Source organism: Pan paniscus, chromosome 21 (assembly GCF_029289425.2).
Source record: "Pan paniscus chromosome 21, NHGRI_mPanPan1-v2.0_pri, whole genome shotgun sequence".
Taxonomy (NCBI): domain Eukaryota; kingdom Metazoa; phylum Chordata; class Mammalia; order Primates; family Hominidae; genus Pan; species Pan paniscus.
The window spans coordinates 11,255,648-11,262,477 of record NC_073270.2 but is presented as its reverse complement, the minus strand read 5'-3'; the positions used below and the strand labels follow the sequence as shown (position 1 = coordinate 11,262,477).

The 6,830-nt window shown below is 40.7% G+C and overlaps 1 pseudogene; it reads right to left on the bottom strand.

Moving 5' to 3' along the window:
* Positions 1-510: 510 nt before the first annotated feature.
* Positions 511-5,615, bottom strand: LOC100983038 (protein SDA1 homolog; annotated as a pseudogene).
* Between the last annotated feature and the right edge of the window lie 1,215 nt (positions 5,616-6,830).

Sequence of the window (6,830 nt, the reverse complement as noted above, 5' to 3'; positions counted from 1 at the left end):
ACATTTAGCAGATGCATCCAGGAGTAGTTGTGATGACTTCAATAATCACAAATGGACAATTGGCAAGGCACAGCAGCTCATGTCTATAATCTGAGCACTTTGGGAAGCTGAGGTGGGCAGATGGCTTGAGTGCAGGAGTTCAAGAGCAGCCTGGGCAACATGGCAAGACCCCGTCTCTACTAAAAATACAAAAAATAGCTGGGTGTGGTGGTGTGAGCCTGTGGCCCCAGCTACTTGGGAGGCTGGAGGACCACCTGACTGGAAGCTGGAAGTTGCAGTAACCCAAGATGGCACCACTGCACTGCAGCCTGGGACAGAGCAAGACCCTGTCCCAAAACAAAAACAACAAACAAACAAACAAACAAAACAAATGGCCAATTAGATGATTAGAGTTAACTCTGTTTTTAACCTTACTCAATTTGATGACTGGAAGAGCACAGGGTTTGCAAGAGGGATAGTAGTTTTGTTTTGAACACAATGAGTCTGAACTGGTTTCTTACTAATCAGGTGAAGAGATTACTAAGACAAATCTACTGATCTGGAGTTCAGAAGATAAATTTGGCCTAGAAATATAAATATGAGTCAGTTTCATCTAGGTTGCTTAGTTTGGATGTTTGACCCTCCAAATCTTGTGCTGAAATTTGACCCCCAATATTGGAGGTGGAGCTAGCGGGAGGTCTTGGGTCACATGGGGGTGCATCCCTCATGAATGGTTTGGTGCTGTCTTCTAAGTAATGAGTGAGTTCTTGCTCTATTAGTTCCTGCAAGAGCAAGTTGTTAAAAAGAGCCTGACACCCCCTGTTTGCCTCTACTCTCACCATGTGATTCCTGAACAGGCCAGCTTCCCTTTGCCTTCTGCCATGAGTAGAAGCAGCCTGAGTCTCTCACCAGGAGCAGATGCTGGCGCCATGCTCCTTGTACAGAACTGTGAACCAAATAAACCTTTTTTCTTTTCTTTCTTTCTTTCTTTCTTTTTTTTTTTGTTTTAGAAGGAGTCTCACTCTGTCACCAGGCTGGAGTGCAGTGACGCAATCTTGGCTCACTGCAACCTCCACCTCCCGGGTTCAAGCAATTCTCCTGCCTCGGTCTCCCGAGTAGCTGGGACTGCAGGCATGGGCAACCACAGCCATCTAATTTTTGTATTTTTTTTAGTAGAGATGGGGTTTCACCATGTTGGCCAGGATGGTCTCGATCTCTTGACCTCGTGATCTGCCCACCTTGGCCTCCCAAAGTGCTGGGATTACAGGCGTGAGCCACCGCACCCAGCCTAAACCCTTTTTCTTTTTTCTTTTTTTTTTTTTTCTTGAGATGGAGTTTTGCTCTTGTTGCCCAGACTGGAGTGCAATGGTGTGATCTCAGCTCACTGCAACTTTCGCCTCCCAGGTTCAAGCGATTCTCCTGCCTCAGCCTCCTGAGTAGCTGGGGTTACAGGCATGTGCCACCAAGCCCAGCTAGTTTTGCATTTACTATAGTAGAGACGGGGTTTCACCATGTTGGTCAGGCTGGTCTCGACCTCCTGACCTCAGATGATCTGCCCACCTTAGCCTCCAAAAGTGCTGGGATTACACGCATGAGCCACTGCGCCTGGTCTTCTTTTTTCTTTATAAATTATCCAGCCTCAGGTGTTCCTTTATAGCAACACAAATGGACTAACATGATGGTATTGAAGCTGTTCATTCACTAATTCATTCAATCAGCATGTTTATCACACTCCTACTATGTGCTGGGCACTGTTCTTCGTTCTGGGAATTCAGATAGATCTTAGGGTCAGCTTGACAAGTTCCATGAAAATCCTTTAAGATTTTAATTGGAATTGCATTATTTGTATAATTGATACCTGTATAACATTTAGGCTTTTCATCCTGAAGAAGGGTGTCTGTCTTCTTTACTTGAATTTTATTTAGTTATTTAATATTTTTGTAGTTTTTTGTTGATTTCATTATATATTTTGCATGTTTCTTTTGTTGAGTTTATTCCCGGATATTTTATAAGTTTTTTATTATTGTAAATGGAATCTGGTTTTTAGAGATGGGGGTCTTGCCCAATCACCTTGGGTGCAGTGCAGTGATGCAATTGTGGTTCACTGTGGCCTTAAACTCCTGGGTTCAAGCAATCCTCCCACCTTGGCCTCACAAAGTGCAGGGATTACAGGCATGAGCTGCCACACCCACCCAGTCTCTTCCTCTCTTTTTGGACCTCATTGCATTGGCTAGGACTGCCAGTACAATCTGAATAGCAAGAGGGCTAGTTCGAGCTTCTTTTATTTTCTTTTGTGATTTTCCAAGTGATGCAGGATTTTTGCTCCTTAACTCAGCTAAGTCCGGGTTACTGTCTCATGGTCAGGAAGAATTAGGCATGTGGACACCAGAGAGTGAGTGGAGTAGAATTTATTAAGCAAAAGGAAAGCTCACAGCAAAGAGAAGGGTCCTGAAAGCAAGTTGCCAGTTGCCCCCTTCACAGTTGAATACAAGGGTGTAAGGCACGAATTTCTGGTGGCTCCACCCCATCCTTCCAGTGTGCCTGTGGGCCCTTAGTCTGAGCCACTCCATATTAATTTATATCCCTTACTGTGCATATGTTACTGAATGGAATTTTCCACGTGGACATGTTTAGGCAATCCCCCTTTGCAAGTTCCCTTATCTGCACAAAGCATCTCATGCTGTGGAGCCAGTGGCAGGTTCTCTGGGGACCCTTCCCTTACTGTCTGCCTAAAGCAAACTGGCTAAATTCTTTCACAAGCTTTTCTTTTTCTTTTTTTTTTCTTTTTCTTTCTTTCTTTTTTTTTTTTCAATTTACATTAGAAACCTTTTATTGAGACAAGGTAAACAGTGGGCTGAAAATATTACAGGCTGAAGGAAGGCTGAGGAAACCAGTATGAAGGCTGCTCAAATGATGAACTAAATACATTCCAAAGGTACTATTTATACTTAAGGCAGTTTTAAAAGTGAGGTCTTAACCAAAAATCCTTTACATGGCATTCAAAAAAAGAAAAAAGAGGGGGTCACTTAAATCTTTTGTATTGACTAAAAGAGTTAAATTATGTACCCAAAATCTGTACAACAAGGGCCTGTTTTCAGCAGGTAAGCCTATGTACAAGTAAGAACCTCTTACTCTTATAACATTGTCCTGTTTTCTTTTGTTTTATAAGAATATATAACTCCTGTCCCCACAGAGTTAGTCCAAAAGGCCTGAGTGACCTCATAGAAATATGGAGCTACCTCTACTAGAGAACTATTTACACTGCGCTGTAAATACACATATGTGTGTCCACCCCCACAGATAAGCTGTCAATGCCTTGAGTGAAGGGGTTACAGCTCATTTGTTTTATGTCTACAGTGACAATTAACAGGCACTCAATACTTTTTTTTGCATGAATGATAAATGAATTGATTTTACACTACCACCACTATTTACATTAACATTCCCACCATTAGCCGTCTCCAAAATAAAAACACCAAATTGCTGCCACATTTTCAGCAGTTTTCACAATACAGTGCTTCTGGACTTTTTAATGTAAACAAACATGCTTGATTTACCAATTTTCAGAGTAATGACACAAACTTAGCATTCTTCTTGGAATGGAAAACTTGCTGGGAAGTTACTTCATTCTTTTTCTCTTTTTCAAAAGTGCATCTCGTAGCGCCAACTGTTTTTCTCGGAAGGAACGCTTATTTTTTCACCGGACATTCTGGCTATACTGCATCATCATAAAGTTCTTCTGTTTTTTTCTTCTCTTTATTTGTCAAACTGGGAAATGGATTCATTTTGGTTTTCTTCCTCACAAATTCTTTTCGGTCTGTCTTTCTAGCCATTGCAGTTGCTAGTCTTGTCTCTTTGTCAGACTTCAGCTTTTAATGAAGGCGTTCAATGTCCCGAAGAGAAACTAATTCACCCCTGGGCTCTTCATCACTGTCTATTTCAATTTATTTCCTCTTCTGGGATTTCCCAGGGGCAGTATCAAGTTCTTTTCTCAGTTGGGCCATGCGGATTTTCTGGAAGTCTTCCTGAGTTAAAACTTGGCTGGTGCTGATGGCTGCAGCTTTGTCTTTCTGCTCCTCCATGGGCATCCTGTTCAGCTTCTTGGAGATTTCTTGCTGTTCTTCATCAGAAGAGTGTTGCACATCAATCCATTCACCAATAGCATCCTCCTCCTCACTGAGACTGGTATTTTCCCATCCATCTTCATCATTTTCAGCATTCTTTTCTTTCTCACCTTCCAGAACTTCTGCTCCTGGAATGTAATCTTTAGCATCTAATTCTCCATATTCTTGTACTCTTGCTTCTATGGAGGCCTCTGTAGGCTTACCCTGGAATTTCTTCTGCAGCATCTGAGGATTCAGTGTTTGGAAGAGCTGAATCAAAGTTCTAGCACACATCATTACATTCTTATCCTTGTGTGTTTTATACTGAGCCAGGTCTTGGAGAAGTTCTTCAGTCATGGCCAGAGAACATCGAGCTGTTATCTCTTTTATAGCATTGATTCCTACTGTCATGACTTCTCCAGAGTTCTTGTCGGTAACCAAATTGTTTGCCAGAGTCGTAAGCAATGATTGAATAATCTCTGGGGGTACTAGGTGATGAGATGCTTGTGCAGCAAACGGAGGATCTTTGTTACTTCTCTTTGGTGGGGCTGCAGAAACTTTTGCAAACAAGGATAGAAATTGAAGAGAAAGAGCTCATGAATTCCCACCAATCTGGAGATGAGGTTCATGAGCATCATTTTCACGTCAAACTTCTCCTTACTTCACTCAAGCTGCAAAATCTTGGGGATCATGAATTAAGTGAATGGCTGAAAAGTTAAACATCTCTGGTTTTCTCTTGTTTTTTTGTTTCTCAGATTCGGAGTCACAGTCCTGTTTTTCATCTTCATCTTTCCCAAGACAGAATGTCAAAGTGGCAACTAATATCTTGGTGACCTTAGAGAAATGTGCAGTTGTGATAACATTGACAGTTTTGGCATCATTCCAGATGTTCCCTCTGTAGAGTTCAATCATTACATCTAAAGACATCTTGGCTGCGGTTGCATTGCTATGTCTTAACATGATGTACTTGAAATTTTGCAATACTGCATTCACTTTCCTGTTCTTGTGTTTTGCATTTATATTCTTGATATCAGTCACAATATGTGTGTATAAAGTCTTTCGCAGAAGCTTATCATGGCAACGTAGAAGTTCAAAGAAGAGTTCTAGCAGGCTTGATGGATTGATGAGATTCTTATTTCTCAGCAAGATCAAAGCTTTGCAAAATGTCATTCAAAGATCTGAATTCTATACGGTATGATTGCAGGAGAGAAGCTCTTTCACCTCTTGAGGAAAATTACTTAAATACTCTGGGTAGCAGTGACTAATCTGTAGCAAAGCAAAGGCTCTTCTGAAGTTTCTCTCTTTCTCTCCTATAATTAAGATGCAGACATTTAGGCTGTTCTGTGCCATAAACATCACCAGCTCTGCTAGTTCTTTGCTGGGTTTATTTGGTTGCAATTTGGAAATCTCCACATTGGATTTGTAGTGATTTTACTGCTGTAGAAACTCCTCAATGCAGGCCGGTGGGTCTAGCTTGATCCGATTCTGTGACTGCGGCAGGTTACTGGGCAGCTTGTTGTTTCTGCTGGACATTTTGGCTGCAGACTGGCTTCGCGGCCAGCAGTTTTAATAAAACTCAGATGGCCGGTAGCCCCCAAACCCTGCCAGCTGCAGCTACAAGTTTTTCAAACTTACACCCTTCCCTGCTAAAGAACATATTTTTTGGGGATATAATTAGTAATGTCCTCAAATGCTTAAATTTACAAGAAAATAAATAATATATAGTAATTTGATTTATGGGCTTTATTTTATTTTTACAAAATGTGAAAACATTTAATTTTACTGTTCAGGCTCGGTGCAGTGGTTCACACTTTAATCCCTGCACTTTGAGAGGCCAACGCAGGTGGATCACTTGAGGCCAGGAATCCAAGACTAGCCTGGCCAACATGGTGTAACCTGGTCTCTACTAAAAATACAAATATTAGCTGAGTGTGGGGGTGGGCACTGGTAATCCCAGCTACTTGAGAGACTGAGGCAGGAGAATTGCTTGAACCCAGGAGGCAGAGTTTGCAGTGAGCCAAGATCACTGCACTCCAACCTGAGCAACAGAGCAAGACTGCATCTCCAAAAAAATAAATAAATAAAAATTGTACTGTTCAAATGAATTCTCTGAAAAAACTATTGACATAAGATGGACTTGCCAGTTCTAAACAAGAAGGGTCCATCTGGTTTTCTGTTTGAGATTTACGTCCTAAAGTATATCAAATGAGTTTAGAAAATATCAGGAATAACCAAGCCTAATTTGAGTGTATGTTTGAAAGACTACAAAAATACTAGTCTCGCAGTTAATGATGACCCTGTAGTATGTGCTACGAATAGCATTTTAGTTCCTGTTAATAACAGCTTGCCATCTAAACAGAATAATGTAAGGTTTGATGAGTATTACTTTAAAAATAAATATTGCTTTTATTTTCAGTGAAGTAGAAACCAGTGCCTTTGTCTTGGTTTTATATTTCAATTGCTACAAAAATAAATATGCTCAAAGGTGCATCAGACAGCCATTGTGCAGCTCGGAATTCAAGGTATAGCCAGCTAGACTTTTCTGTGAAGAGCGTATTATTATTCGTCTTCAAAAATTTTGTTGACCAGAATTATCTGACGTGCCCACAAAATTGCATAATTGTAATGGAATTTAATGTCAAAATGAATAAAACAATGATGACTTTGGCATACCCACTCTGTAGATAAAAACAAATTATTTAGTTCTAGAAAAATATACTTCATAAAACAGAAAACATTTGATTAAAT